This window comes from Sitophilus oryzae, unplaced genomic scaffold (genome assembly GCF_002938485.1).
Source record: "Sitophilus oryzae breed Bouriz unplaced genomic scaffold, Soryzae_2.0 scaffold_1711_pilon_pilon, whole genome shotgun sequence".
Lineage (NCBI taxonomy): Eukaryota > Metazoa > Arthropoda > Insecta > Coleoptera > Curculionidae > Sitophilus > Sitophilus oryzae.
In genome coordinates this window covers 853,922-877,748 of record NW_022146404.1, presented here as the reverse complement: position 1 = coordinate 877,748, position 23,827 = coordinate 853,922, and the positions used below count along the sequence as shown (strand labels likewise).

At 35.2% G+C, this 23,827-nt stretch overlaps 1 protein-coding gene across 1 annotated transcript in view; it reads right to left on the bottom strand.

Annotated features, from left to right (window-relative positions):
* LOC115881281 (E3 ubiquitin-protein ligase mib1-like) overlaps positions 1 to 23,827 on the bottom strand; it is a 71,922-nt gene that overhangs the window by 4,805 nt on the left and 43,290 nt on the right. The window lies entirely within an intron of this gene.

The following is a 23,827-nucleotide window of genomic DNA, read 5'->3' as shown; positions in this document are numbered from 1 at the left end:
GTAGAACAACAACTGTATAAAAGTTATTTTTTCGGGAAAATGTAGATTTACTTGGACCACATATACAGTGTGTTTCAAAAAACATGTGCCATCTCTCGTGGTCTCGTGGGGAGATGCCTCACGTAAAAATAAGATGTATTTTTCATATCAATATAGGTCCTATTCTTCTTTGTTTCGTAGCTAAAGGGTATTAAAGTCGTAATAATCTTTCGATTTATTATAATTTTCTTTCAAGTACTTTTAGTGATTCGAATGAAATTTGAGGGTAAAAATTATTATAAATGCTACATATTTTAATGCTAAAAAAGTGTGATACATCAGGAACGTGCATATGGGTTATAACTGGAATATTTAAAAAAAATCATGTGCGACACTGACTTTTTTCTTTTGATAATAAAATCGTGTAATGTCAATTAAAAGTTATCTCTTGATATTTTCTCGAATTAATCACAATTAATAAAAATAAAATTAATAAATTATATATTTTACCTAATTTATTATTAAATATTATTACTATTAGTCCAACCTACAGCAATTTCAAATAAAAAAATAATGGTATTTCAGATAATTACAAAAAACCTCATTTTAAAAAGTTTTAACGTGCTGTAACTCTAAAACTATGCATTTCCATACCCATGTTTATAGGAATCTGTATATTAAAATACAGTATGATCGAATAAAAATGGTGTCAGGGATGGCTATGAAATGACGATCGATGACATTTCCCATATAATTTTACATATAAAATGACAGCGATCTTCATTTCATAGCCATCGCTGACGCCGTTTTTATTCGATCATACGATATATTGTTTTACACTGGTTTTGATGAAACAGAACGTAGAGCGAAATAAAATGTTTTGATTCTGTTTTTCTTTGAGCGGGAATAGAAAATTAATTGTGTCTCGACGAAAATCCTAACATCCAAACAAATCTTAAGAAAATTTGGACCGCATGCAGGCATATGTAGACTCTACACATTCGGTTTTGTTTTATTGCGACACCGGCTTCAAAAACCTTTTCGAGTAATTAAATATCGATTCTGTGTGGTCTAGGTCGTATTTTCCTAGGAAAAACGAGAACAGAAAAGTCGCCAAATCCGGCTCGCATACTCACACATACTCCACTAGCTAAAGATTAATAAAATAAAAAGCGGTCCGGGGAAGAGCAGCAGCCGATGTGGCGCCTAGGACAATACCAACTTAAAGACTAGGCTACAGTATTCGAGAATCGAAACGACGTGACGTCATCATTGTAGGAGTTTAGGTTATAATTATTTGTCATCGTGTGTATAAAATACCGAAACTGGGAAAACAACGTGTCTGATTAAATTTTTATTTTTTACAGAAAATGACAAAAGAAAGGGTTATTGAATATAGGTATTCTCGTAGCTTGAAAGTTCAATTTAAATTTTCTGTGTTGTCTTCGCTATCTCAATATTCCATGTAAGCCTCTGATCAAATTATACACCAAGACACTCTGTTTCTTTGGCAAATGAAATCTTTGTTTCTTCTAGCACCGGAGCGGAGGTTTTAGACCTTTTGGTATTATATTTTTTGTAAAGTAAACATCTTGTATTGCAGTTTCTATTTCAGCAATACAAAAGATATATAAAAATGTTTGTTTCTTAATAAAAACTGGAAATAAAATATCAAAACCATTTAAAATATCAAAAGGATTAAGGCAAGGATGTTGCCTGTCACCAACTTTATTATTACTATATACGTAAACCAAGTTTTAAAGCAATGGAAAAGCAAGTGTAGAGGCACGGACATACCAATAATTGAAGATTCTTGCTTATACACTTTGCAATTCGCTGACGACCAGGTTATTTGTGCAGGAGACAAAAACTTAAAGAGGAATGCCAAGTTTGGGACTGGAGATGAATATCACCAAAACTAAATATCTCTGCGTTGGATCGGATCAAACAGCAATAAAACTGGATAATGAATATATACAAACATGTAACGAATACAAATACCTAGGCGTTACTTTCGATAAATCCAGGAAAAACGACAACGAAATAAGCTCGAGAACAGTCAAGGCCAGAAATGCATTAAAATATAGAGAGTGCCCAACTGAAGTGGTATGGACATGTAAGAAGGATGGACAACACGCGACTGCCTCAGAAGGTACTAAACTGGCTTCCAGAAAAGAGAAGAAAACGGGGAAGACCAAGGACAAACTGGATGGAGGGTGTGAAGAAGGCGATCAGCTCAAGGGATCTGCATGAGGGAGACTGGGATGAACGAAATCAATGGCGACTAGGCATCGCACAACGTCGAAGGACATTTTAAAACCGATTCTTATATAAACATTCTGTGTTTTCTGAACATTGGCTGTCAGTCTCTCTTGTTCACATCACTTGTCTACTTTAATTAGCAAACTTATCTCTGACCACAATTACAATATCGTCTGTACAACCTAGACTAAAAAAGTCTTGTGTGGACAATTACAGCTACAGCGATTCGCACGCTTGTATAATTATATCCACTATTGATGACGTCATGCTTGCTCGCTTGCGGCTTTACTTTTTAAGGTGGTATTGTCCTAGACCGCGCTTCAGCTTTCGTCTTCTTCCAAAAATTCACCCCGTTCTTCGGGATTATCTGCTCCTCCACGTTTTCCACATCTTCAGCGCCCGTTCCATTATACCGAAAATGGCCATATCGCGTCTATAAATTTATGCCCTCCCGGCCGAGCCTACGGCCTCGCCAGTAGTGCGCCTCGTTCCGATGCTAATGAAAGCGGGAGAGCTATTTCTGCCGCGGCATCAGGGATTCCGTCTAAATTCGTTACGTATGCCGAGAATTGTGAGCGCGTACCAAAATGAGATCTCTCTTTCGAGGGACCGGTGAACGACCGAATACGTCTTGGTAACAGTGTCGTATCCAGTGTGACAAAGAGGGGTTATATAGTCAACTTATTAAAACGTATTATTTGTAAATTGCTTCTTCTTCCTAGGTCGCCGTCTCCCTTCGGAGGGTGGCGATCCACCTGGCTATGATGGTGCGTGAAACCGCACCTCTTAAAATTTCAATCGATGTTCTTCCGAACCAACGACGCAGATCCTTAAGGAATTTTGCCTTCTTCCCACTGATCTCCTGCCCTCAATTTTGCCTTATTTGACAAGTCTGAGCACCTCGTATCCATCACCTCTCATGATGTGACCGACGTACTGTAACTTCCTTTCCTTCACTGTTGATAGGAGCTCTTTATCTTTGCTCATCCGCCTGAGTACCTCCTCATTTGTCACTCTATCCATCCAGGATATACGCAGCATACGATGATACTAGTAGATCTCAAAAGCCTTAATGCGGTTTTCCAATGTCTGATTGAGTGTCCAACCCTCAGAGCCGTAGAGAAATACTGGAAAGATGTAGCAACGCAGCATACGTATGCGCAGTTCGAGGCTTAGAATCTCGGGTGGAGAAGATGGTTTTCATGGAAGCAAAAGTACGTCTGGCCTGTTCGATCTTCGCCAAAATTTCAGTTTTGGGGTCGCAAGCGTCGTTAACGAGGGCTTCTAGATGCTTTACGGACGATGCTTGTTCTACCGCCTTGTTGTTAATTCTGAGGACAGTCTTTCTCAGTGTTTTGGAAAATACAGCAAGTTTAGTTTTGTTAACATTGATGTGTAATCCGTACTGCATGCTATGTTCAACGATGCAGTTCATCATGTTCTGAAGGCGTAGAATGTTGCCAGCTAGTACGACCGTATCATCTGAGAAGCGAATATTGTTAATCAGGGTACCATTGATTTTGATACCATCCTCAACGCTCTCTAGTGTCTCACCGAATACCGCCTCGGAGTAGATGTGGAAAAGGAGTGGGGATAATACACTCCCCTGCCTGACGCCTTTCCCAATTACTACTTTATCAGATGTTCCGCCATCCCCCCTGATCTCTACAGTCTGGTTCCAGTATAATTGGGTGATAATGCGCAGGTCCTCCTCAACAAAAACAACGGAGAACATAATATGTCAATGCGAGGCTCTGGATCGCAAGCGACACTTTCTATTTGGAAAAACAATTTTCTTATCTTTTTCATAACCTTCTATCCTTGGTGGGGTGGCACTCATGCCCACTTGCATCGTTTGTATAAACTTTGTTTAAAGGCTAAACAGCGATTAACTATAATAAAATATTATATAGTTAATCACTGTTTAGCCTTTAAACAAAGTTTATACAAACGGTGCAAGTGGGCATCAGACTACGATGACTTTTTCTTTGACCGAATTTGTTCAGCTTCTCTGACTTTTCTTGCTGAATTTGTTCAACTTCTCTAGGCATGTTTTGACCAGGTACGAATTGATGGTTACTGAGTTGATCGCTCTTAAGGCTGCTTGGCTATCAGATAAGATGGATATTTCTTGTTTCCGATCGTCTCCATCTAAGTTGTACGCACCTTTCGATAGCGTAGATTTCTGCCTGAAGGGTGCTGCAGTGCTTAGGTAGGTGCTTATTGGTTCGGAGTATTTAGTTTTCGACCCAAATACTCCTATCGCTGTTCTTGCTTTAGTTTTTGCGAAACATCAGTATACCACATTATGGTATGATCTTTTAACTCCTGAGAAAACGTTTCTCTTCCAATTCTTTTTGTTATTAATAACGCCTAACCAGTTTTAAGCTTAATTACTATCATAAATATAACATATTTATTATAATATACAATGCATTGGTCATTTTGTAACCATATTCCAGATAGACCTTTCTGTGTAATTAACTCTAAAAAGAATAACTGAAACTCGCTATTACAATAATAAACAAAATATATATAACACGTAATTCTAATTAGTATACAAACTAACAGTAACTAATAGTAGATCGCCGTCACTGCCACATTCAAAAATAAGCATTCGTACGCGCTGTTAAAAACACAGTGATGCTATTTTCGTAGCTACCGCATCGTGTCGACTCGTGCAAGCTGTCTAAACCCCGTTTATTACCACAGTCAGTCATAATATAAATCAAATAATATTGTTCCTAAAGTATCCCTATACCTATATGGAGTTATTGGAGTTTCACGTTTCTATACGAAATAATATTGTTTTACTCGTTTACTTGGATATATAGGTTGATGCATCCTATACTCTGTTAAAAATTCACCCAAACCAACACAATTTTACTATTTCTAAAAGAAATATTTGATTAAGAAACAAAAATTTTGAGAACCACTGGATTTTCTTTTTTGTTAATTTAATATACTACCTACGTTGCCATATTACCAAGAAATTATGTTTTTTAACAAAAAACTAAAAATATTTTCAAAAAATTCCAAATTTTCAAAAAAAAATTCGCGGAAAAAAACTCATAATCGTGTTTCTGCGGTCGAAATATACTCCTCCTAAAAATACTTGCATTTATTTAGTAAAAATGATTTTTAAATGCTGTAGTTTAAAATCCGAGAAAATATACAGGGTGGTCCGAATTGTATTCCGGGAACTTCGGCTGCATATTCTACAGATAGAAATAAGTAAAAATGTTCGTATAAATGTATGTCCTAAAATGGCTTAGTTTCGGGGATACAGGGTGTAGAAGTTTCATTTTTATTTCGATTTTTTCCAAATAATTTCTGAAGTAACCTCAATATTTTGATGAAAATTGGTGTCTGGGAGTTTTGTGACACGAGAAATTTGATTTTGATACCTCAAAATGACTCCTATTTGTAGAGGGCGCCACCTACATGTGTTTTAACTGATTTGAAGAGTAATAACTTTTCGTCCGTACCTGTATAAAACTACTGTATCTCCAAAACTAAGCATTTTAGGACATACATTTATATGAAGTTTTTTACTTATTCTAATCTGCTGAATATGCTGCCGAAGTTTTCGGAATACAGTTCGGACCACCCTGTATTTTTTGGAAGTAGATTTATGTGTCTGGAAATATGCTATCCTTTTTTAATCTTTCATTGACCTCGGAAAAATGATCAACGATTGTCATTCCCCAGCCGTCTTGAATGCCATGTTTTTTTGGATCATACGGTATTTAGTACAACAGTAATATTTCTTGACATATGACAATCTAAAAAAATGTATTATAAATAAAAATAGTTATTCAGAAATAAAGTTAACACCTCCATCTGTTACTTAAAAATAATAATCCGGCCCCATCTCTAAGATAATAATATAAAGAAACTCAAGAAAAATAAACTAAAACATAATAATAATAACTATGCTAAGTCGTGCGTGGTGGCAGACGATGATGGCTGTCTGTGTCATCAATGCGCTACTTAAGTGGGAGAGATCCTCCGTTTAGATGCATCGACATTGCTTCGCTCTGAAAACCATAAATAATAGCAGCCTTTTGACTAAACTTGAACTCTCGACCCTTTTAGACCATACACGAAGCTCTGCCGGCTCTCTGTTCGACATTCGATTGGGCGAAAGGAATATAGAGTGGCACTAAATTTCAATATCAGAGTTGTGAGGACATTTGCGAAACAAACGACATCGCTGTCCTATTAACTAGGGCTCTCTTCGAACTGACTACAGGGCAACTAATGGATTAGAATAGCGGCTGTTGTCTTAGAGACTAAGTCATTTTCGTATGCAGTTTGTAGAGGTTCTGATGTTTCAAAGGAAATGAAGGGTCCAGGGGAAAACATGATAAGCGCCATTTCAATAATTTTACAGCAGAGCACTGGACAGCTGGTGTTATCAGGTTCTTTAAGTGTATTCTATATTTTTACTAGGCATATATCAATAGGCTTTAACAACTTATTGCCCTGCTAACGATTTGTAGGGACCAGTTAGACCTACTATAATATTGTAAAATTCTAAAATTAAGAATTTGGCGCTTATCAAGTTTTTCTCCTGGATCCTTCAAATGATAATGAAAATGGTTCTTTTTTCGATAGTCGATTTTTACTCACCTTTTTTAAAGATATTTTACTCTTTGTTACCTTTGTCTTGTACAAAGATTAGAATTAGAATTTTACAAAGTAGAAGTGAATCTTATTGTAATAATAAAAGCAATTTTACTAACGCATATGCGCGTTAAAAATAATCAAAGAAAATATTTTCTATTAACTTTGACATTTTTAGAAAATTGTCTTCCTCCAAACTTCCCCCAGTTATTATTCCGAATACGCCACTGTAAGTGATATTATAACTCTAATTTGAATTTCAAAATATTTTATATTTCATCGGTTTGAGGTTCGTTACCAGGGCCGCATTATTCTGAAGTGGGACCCATTGAATTTTAACCACTTTGGAATTTATATGGATTTAATAATTTATTTATTTGGAAAAAGAAATAATTTTATTTGGAAATATAAAGCTAAAGTCAAAAAATATAATCGAATAACTTAAGTGTATTAATATTAATTGAACCAAATAAAAGTATACCGTGTGTTGCATTGGCGACTTGAACGTAAGAAATCTCATGTTAATTTCAAATATGACAAATTAAACATTTTCTGTTTTATTTTAGAGGAAAATTTGTATAATGAATGGTATTATTTTGAAGAGTTGCTAGGAATTCTTTTCTAATTCTACATTTTTACAACAAATGTTTATTTCATAGTGAATTTTTGGAATTTGGAATTTCATAAGTCTACAGAGTCTACAGCAAAGGTTCCCTTGATACATGTTGAGCTTGTACAGGTAGCACTTGACAGACATATTATACCCTCTCAAGAGACCTGTTACACTTCGCACTGTATTCCTGCTAAGTAGTAGCAGTTTTTTTGTGGTTTTAGAGTTAGGTCCTTGGATGAAGGCTTGTTATGCCTGTGGCCCTGTCTGTTTCTTCAGTGAACATTTTGCTTTTCCCTGATCCAGAGTTTTACTGCATTACGGGCTATACATTTTTTTTTTCAATAACAAGGGACCGTCCTCTGCCGGAAACACTGCGACCTGTGAGGCATATTGTGTTTGTCCCCTTTCTATATCTGCACCCATTCTCCTATCCCTGTGTCCTGCACAAACTTATGCAGGTTCTTGATAGGATGGGAGCGTTCCTCCGGTTTTAGCCTAGCTTTCTCAAATAAAAAGTGTCCAGAGCCTCGCAGTGACATATTATGTGCTCCGCTATTTCAGGATCTTTATCGTAGAGTCTGCAGCAAAGACTTCTTTGATACAGGTACAGGTTGAGCTTGTTCAGGTAACACTTGACAGCCATGTGCCCTGCCAAGAGGCCTGTTGTAATCCGCACTTTATTCCTGCTAAGCGTTAGCAGTTCTTTTGCGGTTTTAGAGCTAGATCCTTGGATAAAGGCATTGCTGTGCCTGTGACCCTGTCTGTTTCTCCAGTGGATATTCTGCTTTTCCCTGGTCCAGAGTTTTAGTGCATTACGGGCCATACATTTGGTTATTCCCAGTACTGGCTCTGGACCAAGATAGGATTTGATGATGACCCTTGCCTTGTTGGTTCATCGGCTTTTCGTTGCTGTGAATGCCGCTTTGATGCAGAATAATTTACTTCTGTTTCCTTCTGCTAGAGCTCCCAGTTTACCCAGGCATTCCCAGACGAGGCTCGACGATGCCTTTGGGCTATAAAAAATTATTTCGTAGAAACTAATCAAAAAGAGAATCTACTTTATTTTAATAAGTTTTTCAAAAAGTTTCATAAAAATTGACGTAGGAATTGCACTACACAGTACACCATAAAGATAAATGCAAATAAAACATAAAATCCTTTGTTTAAATCTTAAACTTTCATAACACGAATTTTTAAGCTCAGTAATAAATTCCTTAGTTATTTTTCTAAAATTTCCTGGAATTGCTTTATTTTTTATTTTATTTAAGTAACTGGCAAAGTTATATAACGAATTTTCATTCTAAGAATAGTTGTTGTCGGTATGGGATTTCAGCATACCGATCTCTAGAAAAATAATCACGACCAGTATCATGCCAGTATCCGTTTTTTCTCCATGAAAATTTATATTAAAGCGATTTACGATGAGCTTAAACAGCATCAGTATCTGCTGCATTCTTTCCATACTATTTTTAAAAACGTTCCGGTTAAAAATAGAGCCAGCTCAATTATTTCGAGATTTTCCAACTAATCCGTTAATAAACAGTCGACCCGCTGCCGGATCGGGGTTGAGGGGGTTAAAGGGGGGATAGAGGGATAGAAAATTGTGCTCAGAGTAACAATGAACAAAGGTAAAATTATCCAAAAATTATCAGTAGTATTATAAGAGCACCAAAAAATAACGGTTTCTCTAATTCAGTAAAATAGAATAGGGTATCCGAAAATTGTATAGGTAGCCAAAGAAAGCCAAAACTATTGGAGTGATGGCAATGATAGTTTTTTGAGGATAGCCAGGGAGTGATTATGTTCATGAAAAGAAAACCATTAAAGAAGAATACTACGCATCATTATTTCACAAATTGAAGGCAGAAATTACAGGAAAACGGCCAGCTTTGCGCAGAACAAAAAACGTTTCACCAAGACAATGTGCGAATTCACTCCTCCAAGGTTCTCTGGGTAACAAATAACGAATTACAGTTTGAACTGCGGGACCAACCTCCGTAATCGCCAGATTTAGCATCCAGGAACTTTTCCCCAAACTGAAAGTTGCGTTCGGAGGAAAAATATTTTTTGCTGCAAAGTGTATTTTGCTGACAAAGATATCAATTACTATTTGAATAGGATGTGGGAACTGTTAATTGTATGCGCTCCGTTACTTCACAGAAATTCTTTTATTAAATATTGTCTATTTCACAGATATGAAACTCAATCAGTGTTATCTGTTTTCAGTTTTTGGAAATTTTACATAAGGAAATATCAAAATGGCCCTGGTATAATAAACAACAAACTAAAACCTGCAAAAAGTTATACTTTTAATCTTACTTTATTGCTCTGAGGAATTGAGGTACTGTCTTCGTTAGAGTAAGAGAAAATGAAAAGAAAAATTAATGAATGAAACTCGATACAAGAAAAACAATATGTCTTTTGTTCCGGTAAGATGTAAAAGCGATAATATGGGGTGTTTTGGGGAAAAGAAACTTGTGATTGATGGTTATATGTATGTGTGTTAGAGCTGAAAACATACCGAAAAAATAAAGTCCGCCGTTAAAGACCAAGCTTTCTGAACAGAGGAAAAAAGTTTTATCGTTTATGTATCATATGTACCTAAATACAATTTGAGTAGAACAAAAATGAATTTGACCGTTCATGAAACATAATATAATGAATGATGTGATGATGTGAGTCGTATGATTCTGTTCGAATTTCCGAATAATATTGATAATTTGTTTCCGCGTGGTTCCAATTAGAGCTTAAGATTAAAAAATTCAACAAAAACAGTCTCTTAGTAATACAAAGAAAAGCTATTTTAAGTTAGCGTTTGCGTTTGAGTTCCAGAGCTTATAGGTAGTGGTCAGTTTTCTTCGTACAAGAGAGTATAGGACTACATACCGTCGCGTCGCCTTCAACTCAAAGTGTCGGAACTAAAATTTTGAAAATTAGAATAGAAATAGAGCGAAAAAAAAACAACTTTTAGGCGCAAATTGAGTCGCGCATATCGCATGTGACATGACCTGGCACGACGCGAGTTTTTGTAAATAACAGAAATAAATAGGACAGCGTAAATTGGCGACATAGCGCAGCGTAGAGCGACCCGCGTGACTTGACCAGCGCGCGCATCTATAGTTCAGACACAGTTTTTCGCGCATCGCATGCATCGCGTTGGCGTGCATTATTTTTTATTATCGAATGCAGTAAAATTTCCACTTCGGCATCATCTGATTCTGATTCAGAACTAAAGTTTAGTAACAATACATGTTCCGATGGCGAATCAGGCATTTTTATGCAGACGTTTTTATACGGTTGCAGAGGTGAATTACTGAAAAACTGCGTCCCAATTTGCGGACCACCACGCAGGACGCAGGTCATGTCACGCAATACACGTGACTGAATTTGCGCCTAGCTTTGGTGTGATCTAACAGTCCCCACAGTATCGTAACTGTAACAGCAAAGGTTCTTATGTTGTAACAGACAAAATAAATGACTGATGTATCTAAAAAAGTTAATCTTTAGATCACACAAAGAAGTTTCTTTCGCTGTAATCTTTTTAAAATGTTATCTACGACAATTTGTGGCGACGATACGGTTACGATTTACTTAGTTCCTGTTTTTCGTGGAGCTCTTGGAATCAGAGAAATATAAGTTTATACACATTAATGAAAATAATCACTATACTCTTAGGAAATAATTGGCTGCAGCTGGCTCACATCTTGAGGAATCAGACACTAAACAACATCCCAAGTAACATCCCATACAAAATGCAAAACCTTTGTAAAAAAGGCAAGTAATCGGTCTGCAATTTTTTGAGTCGGTATAAGATCTCGTTGTATTGATACTAGTGTTGTTCAATCCTTGACACATATCGCAGAAATCGGTTGGCCACTGTTTTTGCACAATAAATTGGATATTCCATCTAGGCGAAAAGCTAAAAAGTTTCTAGTGCCTTTGAAAGCGATTTTAACCTCCTAAGTGACTTTCTTCTTCTTTTGATGTCAATTTAGTTATACATCAAGCATCTTCCTCTAGGGAGATGCGAGACCTTGTCGTTAGTTGGGATGCTCCTAGTCAGGTGCTAGGAGGAATCCCTCTCTAGCACTTTGACTGAGTCTAAGGAGTATCTCACTGTCTTATCCCTGGCTGTAGTGTCGTGGCCAGGAAATTGCACATATAACGATGCCGGATGGGACTACCCTGTCCGTCATACCAAGCACCATTTACTCTTTGTGGTCACGTATCATGGGCAGAGGGTGTGGGGGGTCTTGGCTTGACCGCCAGGACCAATAGGAGATAACCTCACCAAAAACCTAAATCCTACGATAGCTATGGCGGGACCAGGTCAAAGGGATGCGTGGCTAGATAGAACTCAACTGGTCTCAACCTATTGTATTCTCGTCTCCCTTATTTTTACATGCGATGTGCATCTGTAAAATTGGACCTACTACCACTTGCGGTGTATCATCAGCTTTGTCAGAACTCCAATGTAAGAACATGGAGTTGGTGAGTCATCAACTCGAGGAAGAAGGCTCATGGTCAGGTTCTCATACTAGGAATTGACCTCAAATCTAAGGAGGAAATAGAGAAAGAAAGAAATACCTCTATTATATATATCCGGGACAACACCGGTAGCCGGTCTAAAGTTGAAGAGACCAAGTTAAAGAGGTGGAGAAAATGGAGACAGATCCTCCAGTCTTCACCTCAAAGGTACCGCAGCCGGAGAAAAGCTCGTCAAATATGAAGGGCACGGAGGGCTAAACCCCAACCGTGTAAGGGTGTGTAGATGTCCATTCCTCGGGGGATGAAAAGTTGTTGTCAGAGGATAGGAAATATCCTGTCCTCCATAAAACAGGAAGATCCCCATGAATGATGAGTGACAGACTGTATGATGAGTTATAACTCAAGAATGGTCGTCATCTACGGAAATCTATCCTGTTTTCCAGTGTTCCAGTTTTATTATTCATCATCATCATCATGTAGCCATCGTTGTCCACTGCTGAACGTAGGCCTCCTCCATATTTCTCGATGTCTCTCGATTTTGGGCCGTCATCATCCAATTTCCAGCAATCCTCTTTACATCATCGGTCCAGCGTGTCGGTGGTCTGCCTCTGCTACGTTTATCTGCTCTAGGTCGCCATTCTAACAATCTTTTAGTCCACCTGTCTTTAGATGTTCTCGCCACATGACCTGCCCATCTCCATTTCATTCGAGTTACGTGTTTCACTATGTCTCTATGTCTTATTATTCTACTCTATGTTTTATTATCATCCTCTCTTAATTTATTACTGTCTACGAACTATAAAGAGAGGAACAGAGGGCACAATTTATAGTTTTTACCATGTAACATACCGTAACGATATTTCATCGCTAGGCATACGGGTTCGTCATCAAACAATCATCTGCTGATCCGACCCTGTCCTCGAATTAAAACCGCCTAATTGAAACTAAGCCCCAGCGCACACGAAGCGGTCGCCGACCAGTTCTAATTATTTCACTGGCGAAACCGTAGTTTTTAGCGCCCGATGTCCCCATCAATGACCAGTACCGGACGCGAGAAATGTGTACCCTGGACTCGGGACAAAATAGTTACGAAAATCCGGGAACATCGATATTATTACGAAATTCCAGGTTAGGACGTAGAATTAGATAGCGACTTGTGACGTCAAGTTTAATATTTCGGGCGTGGTGTTTTTGTTATATTTTGTGCGACGATTTTTTGGTTAATATTTTTTGGGTTAACTTCGGAATTTTGAGTTCTAAGGCGGATTTTAAAGGGATAATATACAGTTATTCAAGATATAAATGCTTTCATTGTTGTGATTAAATTTTAAGGTAAGGAGACATGGTATAAAATTAATAATTGAGTAAGTATTTTCAATTATTAATACCCTACACGTACAAATATGTATGACTAAAATGCAAGGTTTTAATTATTATTATTGTTAATTTGGAAGTTTCTTAATAAAAATAAATTCATTTTCTTTATTTCTTATATTTTTTCTTTTTTATGAACCTGAGTGTTACAATTTATATTGAAACCTTGAGTGTTTTTGTCAACAAAAATGTCTGGATACACATATGTAACCATATTAGTATCATCAGAACATGATTAAGACACAAAACTCAGTTTTAGCAGATGATTCAAACTCGAGCGTAGTTCTAATCATCTACTGATGATTCCAACATAGTACGCAAACCTGAGTCAATGTTCGAGTTTAATATAAAGTAGTGTATTATGCTTAAATATGAAGTTTGTGGGGGTGTTCTCTTTCTGGGAATTTTTTAGAGCCATTTATGCATATTCATACTTAGTTCAATGAACTTAGTTTTCAATTAACTTTATTAGCATTGTAGTATTAATTGTAGTGTATTATTTCCTTTAGAATATTCTAAATAAGTATAACTATATTAGTATATACTAATTCTCATGACAATTACAAGATATTTTCAGCCATCTGCCAATGACAAAAAGCAGTTCTTACTCATTTGTTAGTAATAAAAAAATTGTTTATGCAAAGTTGCGTAGATGTGTGTTAATTGCTTGCGTTTACCAAAATTCCCACATCCATTTATGGTTAACAATTGTCTTTTAAAGCTTCTGTTATTTAATACCTTAATACTTACTGGTATTCAATAGTGGTGTGCATTGTGCTTTTAGTAAATATAGTATGTGTAAAGAAATATACGCATATTTCACAAATGTTAATTCATAAACTCAATGCTATTGACCTAAAAGAATAAGGGACATTTAATATTTAAATACTAAATATAGTGATGTAGTGTAATTAATTAACATATTCATAATTCTTTAAATGATGTAAAGTGTTTTTATTTATAGAAAATAATCCAGTGTATATATTTCTTCAAGCTATCTGTATAAATATAAAGTATATCATACTACTACCATTATACATAAGAAAATTTATCTAGACCCTCTGTAAGGAGCTAAATATAATTGGAGTATACAGAATAATTAACGTTTATTGAACTGGAACTTAAATATGGCCTTATTTATCAACGATGCGGGGGAGAATGACTGTTGAATAAAATTAGAAGAATGAGCACTAAATAATGCGCATAATTTATAAGAACAGTGGCAGAGAGATGTGTATTTACTTAGTAATTTGTAGTAAATATAAAGTAATAGGAATTTATTTTTATTTTTCTTATAAATATATATTCGGATTGAGTCACAAACTTTACTAATTTCATACAAAGCTGAGTATAAAGAAAAAATATTTCTTTATACATCAATAAACATTCTATACAATAATGTATCTACCATGTAGTAAGGCTAGGACATGAACCAAGCCAATAAAAGAATAAAAGATAATAAACATATCACAGTAATAGGGCTTTCTAGACCGTGGCATTATTATCATTATCATTTTTCCGATGGGGAGTGCCAAGCCTTATTTAATTTTATTAAATAATTAATAAAATCAAAAACGGATAGTATAATAGAACAGCATTAAATAACAACTATATATTATTAATTTATTAACTTTTAACAATTTTTTATAATATAGGTAATATTTCTGAGGCTTTCACAGGTAAATAGTATTTCTGTCATTTTTTGGATGTTGTCTGTCAAAATCTTTCCTAACTCGTCGGAAATACTTTATCTACATTTCTGCTTGCTTTAGATTTGGTACTAAATTTAGTATTGAAGCTTTTTATATTTTTTTAGAATTTCGATTGGATTATTTTTTCAATAGGTTTCTATTTAATCTTTTTCTTAGTTAGTTAGGGCAACGGTCTAGCTATGTCGAAACACTGCGCCCCGGTTCCAGATTGATCAAAATTAAAGTTCAACGACGTTAGACGATGCGAGTAGATGGACGGGCGACCGTCTGGAAACTCTAAGTGAAGAGAACGTGACTAAGCTTGACCGGCACAGCGTCGCCCACCTTATATATTTTTTAATTAATTATAAATATATAAACAGTTACTATTTACATCAACAAAACTCACCTCCTTAACAGCACTTAAGGGACATAAAGGGCCATTACTACCGCTATTCCGTTCAAAATATTCTAATAAAATTACGATGAGTATTTTGCAGCGCCTATCTTGCACCTATCTTGTACACTTTGCACTAAAAGAGGTTCTAAAAAGAACAGTGTTCGACTGCAAGGTCTGTTTGTAAAAATTTTTAAGCTTAAATTATCACAGCACAATTCATTTAATCCAAAAAGTGACAAAACGAACGACAATGTCAGGAAATAAATAAATAAATGTGACAACTTGACATTTTTACAGCAGAGCTACCACCTGAATCCCCAGCGGGAAATTTAAATTCCAAATAGTCAGCTCGGCGCCCTGGATTACGTAACTGAAAGTTTAATTGGTATCGCTTATATGTCTAAATATCTATCTATTAATTTAAAACACTAAATCCACTAAATGAAACATAAAGTATAACACTAAATAAAACATAAAGTATTATCACAGCACCAAATCATGCTATTTTTGCACTTGTTTAAAAAATTACACTGAAATTCTATTAATAGTAAAGTTCTAAATAATATCTAAATTTTTGTGGCGGGTTTATTTCTTGAAAAAAGTCTGGTTAAATAATACAATCTTCTGCACCTTGGAAGGCTATATTACGATTATAAAAATGATGCCAACGCAATATCTAATTATAGAACTTTCCAATTTCCTTTATATTATATTATATTATACGCCCTGTCTTAGTTTCTGTTGAGTTGATTCTGAAATATCAAATATAAATTGGAAATTTGATATCTTGGTTGTGGTTAAATTAGAGGTGTGAATATTGATATTGCCTGTGGTAAATCGCAATTGATTGGGAGTTTAACCGCAACTAGCATTAATTCTAACCAGTAGGAGGCGCTTTCTGTCCATCAATATTCCTTCTAGTTTTCAACCCTTTAGCCAGAAAAATATGTAGGTAGTAATTTAGATCAACATAGAGCTTAAGTTCGAAGTGTATTAATATCTATTATTAAACAAATATACGAGATATTTGGTTATAGTCGAACATCTTTGTATAATTAAGGAATGCATTATTTTAATAAGGAATTTTGGTAATTGGATTATTTCGTTTTTTAAAGCAATAAAATGTTTTAAAAATCATGAAATTTTGATTTTTCAATTATTTATTTGATAACTACTTGGTTACTTTTGAAACTCCGTAACTTTCATAAGTTTATGTTGATTAACCAGTTAGCAACCCATCAGAGCAAACTCTTTGTCTTCAATTTTCTCGAAACCCATCACTCTGGGCGATGTGCAACAAGAGTACCTTTTTTTTGTAGGAAAAAGTATGTAGTTTTCAAAAAATGAACCCACGTTGCAAAATAAATAACCTCAAAATAGTTATTCACAAAACAACCTCCTACCCTTGCAAAAACTACCCTTTCCGCTTTTCCAAATAATTTTTCAGTATCATCATTTGATTTAGGGTTAAAATTTATGGCAGAGGATTTTTTTTTCGAAATTTTATCTCGTTTCTTAAGCCTACAATTTTAAAACAACCGTTTTTTAAATTCACCCTTTCAGTGTCTTCCCTAACTCCCTTAATATGTATTTTCCGCCCTATACTTATAGGAACTTTTTTTACTATTTTCAGGAGTACTATCACCCCCCGATTTTTTTACACCATTTCAATGACACCCTGTATAAACACAGTAATTAATAATAATTTGAAATGTAATTTTAAATTATTTTATTTAAATCTCTTAGGGTGACTATAGTGCAATCACCCTTAGACGATACATCCTTCCCTAGAATTCTAAGCACTGGATTTCAATTTATAAAATTTATCAATAATTTATGCGGTCGACGAAACAGCCTTATCCCCTTCAACGTCTCTTAAGGCCCCCATTTACTGGGCGATTTTGTAGCAACCAAGTTGAGCGATAAAATTGCTTCTAAATTTCTTGGAAATTTGGTTGCTTGGAACGAACCATTTATAAGGTGATATTCCTGCAATTTGGTTGTCAATCAATTTTTCTGGAAATTAATTTCAGTTGCCGTGTTTTGAGTAGTTAAGCATAAAATTAGTTGAGCAACCTGGTTGCCGACCACTGATTGGGCGATCCTCGTACAACCTCTTTAAATTGCTGGGAATTGCAACCCGATTCACCTTCCGCACTGTAAATCAAAATATTGCTTGGCAACCACAATATCGCTTTCAATTTGATTGAAATGACGCACTAACCTGGAGATCTTTCGAAAATTTGATCGAAAGCGACTAGATCGCTCTATCAGATTGCTCGTTTATCGCCTAGCGAATGGCAGCCTTTAGCAATGTGCACAGTTACGCGGTTTATTTCATTTTCATACGTTTGGCAACGTTTTTACTGTTCTCTCTTTATTCAGTACATTATAAATGCATTGCACTCTTCTTACATACAGAAATCTCGACCAAAACATAAGCCTTGCCTGCAGGAGTATAAAGGATTATACTTTAAAAGGTAAGTTTGAAATAGAACTGGAAGTAAATATACACTATCGCTGCTAAAATACGGTATCTCTTAATAAACTACTCGGAGTTTATAACCCAACCGAAAATAAACATAAAATAGACCACCCAATTTCCGTTGCTGTTAGACTAAATTCCGAAAGATAATAATTAAGGGACGAAAGCGCTCCTTTTCACAAGGTATAATTGAGTCCGGGTGGGGCAATCCAGGTCTGGGCCAATCAGATTTCCTTTTGGCCCTTTTGCCACGTACGCGGAGGCGAATAATGCCCATTTATCTGGATGACAGTTTTCGGCAAATCCACACGTGAACCACAATATCCGGACAATCGAGCATCTTTAATTTCGGCTCCGGGACTCCGGAGTTAACTTACAATTAAGATAAGGCCCGATACGCGCGAGATGCCCGACGGATTCGAATTTATGAGCGCAGAGTTGCCAGCTCCTCCAAATAGGTTCGAATAAATGGCGCTGTTTTTTTAATACTCTGCATATTTGCTATACTTCTTTTGCTTAACTTATCAAGACTGCGAAGGGTTATAAATCTGATTGAATAAATTTCACAGAATGTTTAATGGCCTGCACTTCTTGTCTTTACTTTAGTTCATTCATTTAAGATAATATCTTAGTAAGTAACTACGGTTGGTAAAGTATCTTCAGTCGGTAAGCTATTTCTGTTTAGAATGAGTAAATTCTTAAGACTTGCTTCTGGCTTATCTCTCCAGGCAATCTCTCTAAGGCAATTTTTAGGTAGCGCTTTAAACTTAATGACCTTTAAGCTTCATTCAGAACCTCGCAATTAGTGGAATAAATTATTGGTTTCAATTACACTTTATACTCTTTAGTTTAGGATCATTCACAATGTCCAAAAATTACAACAATTAATAGAATATCCTAGCAACAACTTGCTGTAGTCAGTGGCAACTTTTGTTTGCTTTAACCATAATTTCTCTTGACGGATGATAATCAAAGGCCTAAATGACATTTCAGATATCCAAGTCAAAAGTTTGATATCTTTTTCTACTAATTGAAAATGTCTACCACTAATTTTGACGTTCTGAATGCTTACATTAAAATTAACGGAACAAACTTCTACGCTAATTGGAACCACTAATTTATTCTATCAATTGCGAGGTTCTGAATGAAGTTTTAGAGTTTTTAAACTTTAAGCTCTTAACGTAGTTAGGGTCATCTCATTTTCCACACCTACATTTTCTCATAATCGTTACCAATTCCTTGGAAATTAATATTAATGTATGATTATTGTGAAGACCCCGGAAGAAGTTTTGCAGCCTAAACCAGTGAACTAGATGATCTGATCTGACGTGATCGGTAGAAGAAGTCGGATCTAGAAGGAGTGCAGTATTTGGCAGACCCTATTGGACTTCTTGCCTAAATTGACCCTTTTGCCCATTTCTTGTATTAAACCTCTTATTTCGTTTTCCGGGAAAAGCATATGGCCTAAGCCGCCAACCAAGCAAATTTCGAAAAGATCGTATTTCATCGGCATTGCGACTGTTAAATTGTAAAGACTGTTGTATATATAGGTTTGGAATTGCCCTATTGAGATACTGTAAATTTGTTAAATACTATTTAAACCTGCTGCCTCTTTAGACATATTTCGCGTCATTTGAACCACCCAGACTCTGAGAGGTCTAACATGATGCTTGACCAGTTGGTCATATTAGAGATTAGAATATTATAGATTTTCCTGGACAATTCGGACAAAAATTATTATATTATTATATATTATATTCTGGACAAAAATTATGGAACATACTTTACTAGCAAATAAGGGAGATCTTAAGAACTGCTTTCTCTACCTATATATAATACTATTATATATATTAGTGATTGCCTAATTTCGCCCATGAAATTCTTGACATGCAAACCTGATTAACAAGTTTGATGTATTAACTGCAGACCGATAATAATCTTCTTCTTCTTCAGGTGCCTTTTCTCAGCGAAGATTGGCGAGATCTACAGCCAATTCTAATTACAGAGATCTGTGCTATTCTGATAAGTGTTTCAACCAACAGTCACATTGTCATGCAAATCTAATTTACAAGTTTGGCGGCAAGTACAATAAATTCTTCTGGTCTTTCTGCTGTTCTGACAAGTCCATTCTCTAATGTTTTTCATCCACTATAAAGTGTAGTATGTGGTAGGTATTTGTCGTTACTGAGAATATGTTCAAAGTATGCCAATTTCCTTTTCGTAATTATACTCTTTGTCTTGGTTCAAGCGATGCAATACGGATCATTTGATATAGATGTAGCGATGGATACGAATCATTCATTGTAATCACTTTCAGAGTCGAGGATTCCATTCCATGTAATAGCACAGAATAAGTGTAGATCATACGATGATCGAAAAAAAACCGGCATCCAGTTGGCTGGAGAATCGCGATCAATGACATTTATTTCCATATAAATTTACATATAAAATGACAGCGATCTTCATTTCATAGCCATCGCTGACGCCGTTTTTTTTTCGATCATACGGTATATTACTATTATTTTCACTTTCATTTGCTATCTCCTTTTATAAAAAATTGCTCTATGTGGCAACTACGCAGTACACCATTTGTAGACAATGAGCTCTGAGGTTTTTGTTATATGGCACTAGGTGCTAGATATCACCCCCGATCTCCATTAACCCTATGTCAAGCCCGTTGAAGGACGGCCTTCTTCCGGACTTAGTTCGGATCTAAGGTCCAAGCCCTACTTAGAGAAAGTAAGCACGTGGAGATCTATTGCTAGTTTGAAAGAAAACTCTAGGTAAACTACTAAGACCTTGTTCTATGCTGAAATATATATTTTGTTACAAGATCCTTCTAATAACAAAAAAATTGTAAACGGAAACGGTTGGATTATACAGGGTGGTCCAAACTGTATTCCGGAAACTTCGGCAGCATATTCTGCCGTAGTATCAAAATCAAATTTCTTCTGTCAAAAAACTCCCAGACACCAATTTTCATCCAAATTTTGACGTTACTTCAGAAATTATTTGGAAAAAATCTAAATAGAAATAAAACCTCTAAACCCTGTATCTCCGAAACTAAGCATTTTAGGAGATACATTTATAAGAACTTTTTTACTTATCTGCAGAATATACTGCATATATATTTCGAATTAAGGAGATTTCAATACGATAAAAAAATGACGTCAAAGAGGGCTGGGGAATGACAATCGAAGATAATTTTGGAGAGGTCAAGCCCTAAACGTCATTTACTTGGCCCGTACTCTTCTTTATTTTTTATTGGCGCTTACTGCTTGTTGGTCTTAAGAAGGTTGGAATTTATTTTTAATTGAGTAAAACTGATTTTTAAACGGTTTAAAATTAAAGGAAAAGTTGATAAACACTTTGAATGACGCACTTTCATAAAGTTTATAAATTTTTTCAGTACAATGTAGGATATTTGTTACTTTTTTGTTTCCAACTCCGAAATTACGTAATAAATCAAAAAAATTATTGGTATTTTTACGAACACTTTTTTTTATCTAGATTTGGATTAAAATGACAATTTAAATACCAAAGGCGCGTTATTTGACTTTGTAATTTCGCATTGACCCAGACCACCTCTCTGCCAAGTAAACAATCGGTCTAACAGTTCGGTATACTGTACGAATTGGACTAGTTTTGTTTGATTGATCGAATGTGTGTGTAAATTTAACACGTAAAAATAATGTAAATAAATGTCCAGTAATTATGTTACAAGCATCGTTCTAGTAAATAGAGTTTATTTGTCACAATCTTTAACATAATACAGTAGGAGGATATAAGAATATGTATAACATTTTATATGTTTATATTTGTTTTTGTTTTTATAATGTTTTCAATTGCCGATGCTTATTTGCTTATAGATCTGTTGTAGTATTTTTCTTATCTATAAATTTCACCCTAGTCGTATACTTTTACTGAAAGACTAATAACCTGGAGAATGAACTTTGTGAATTGCCTATAACTGTCTAGCACAAAGAACGGCAAATTTACCATAAGCTTTGAATTTTAAAGTCTGTTGAGCTTGCCATGTCCCACTACAGTTTTGACAGTTTTTCTGTATTAACTTATCATATATTTTTGAGTCTTTTGACTGTTCTGCGCATGAATTTGAAATTTCGCCCAACGAGAAGGTAATTTTTTTAATAGTTATTATATACATCAACAAAACTCACCTTCCTAACAGCACCTAAGGGACATAAAGGGTCATTACTACCGCTTTCCCGTTCAAAATATTCTAATAAACTTACGATGAGTTATTTTGCGCCTATTAAGCTATCTTGTACACTTCGCACTAAAAGAAGTTCTAAAAAGAACAATGTTCGACTATAAGGTCTGCTAGTGAAAAAATTATGCTTAAAGTATCACAATTTAATTCATTTAAACCAAAAACTCGTAATACAAAACTAAAGTGTCAAAACGAATGACAATGTCAGGAAATAAATAAATAAATGTGGCAACTTGACAATTTCTTACAGCAGAGCTACCTCCTGAATCCCCAGCGGAAAATTTAAATTCCAATTAGTCAGCCCGGCGCCGAATATGGTTGGCAACAATGAATTTAAAAATCGCGCCCTCGATTACGTAACTAAAAGTTTAATTGGTATCGAATTATACTTTTTTTAAGTGCTCGTTATTCCCAAAATATTTGAATATAATTCCCTTGATAAGGTTTAATTTAAACATTATTAGATAATTGATATAGGATGGCGATACAGGTAAAATAAAATATTCAAAATGTTTTTAAATGATTGAACAGTTCTATTACAATTACAATTTACAAACATATTTTTTACAAGATCAAAACATTAAAAGCTTCTATTAGGAAAGCCATTAATCACTCGTTAGATCTAAATATACTACTAGAAATTAACAAGTTTTGCTTTATATTTAAAACAATGATGTAATTCAGTCGGATACTTTAACATAATGAAAGTCTAACATCAAAGAGAATTGTATTAAATGCCTTTATTTAAATTAAGACATTAGGAGAAACATTACATAAATGAAATACTTAAATTGTTTAATTACGTATTTAAGTTATTTATTTTTGTAGATTTTTCTTCTTTTCAGTATATTCGAGATAGAGGTGAGAATTCTAGTTCTTTGTGAGGAACTAGTTCCTTAGTTCTAGTTCCTCCAGAGGAATAGTTCCTTGAACTATGTCTTTAGTTCACATTAGTTCCTAACTAACATTGATATCACCGCTGCTCATGGATTTCGTTATAAGTCAGAACTATTCATAGTATGATCTGTATACTTTTTATAATGAACGAAATATTACGAGACTGTGTGTAATTGGTGTAACTGCGTATATTAAAAACATATGCATATGTAAATTTTATTGCAGACAAGAACAAAAAATTAAAAAGAAACTGAAATCAGTTTAAAAACTATATTACAGATCAAGTAATAAATATAGCAAATAATACTTAATGCTGACACATGTAGGTGAAGCTAAATGATAAATAGAAGGTAAAGTTTTCTTTTAATTAAAATTGCATTTTTCGTCACTTCAAGATCTTTATTTTTGTGTAAAAAGTCAGAATATCTACTTCGATTTATAAGATATATCTTAATTTGAGGGACCTAAAGTGAAACATTGCATAAAATATGCAAAGAACAAACTAAAAATTAAAAACAGTATCCACGACAATTTTCTGTGGTAATTACTCCGCGCCGGCTGGTCGTCGCCTTGTATTATATCTCGAAACTGCGGACCGAATAGATTCCCGTGAACTAGCCATTTAATTAGTTCCTCATTCCTCTAGTTCCTTTTGGTCCGGGACCGATAACATATGACTGGACCTCCACATTCCCGCCTAGCAGCGGTCTACGTTCGCGCTGGGAGATCTGTCTGTAAACTAGTCGTTTATTTAGTTCCTCTAGGTCCTTTTGGT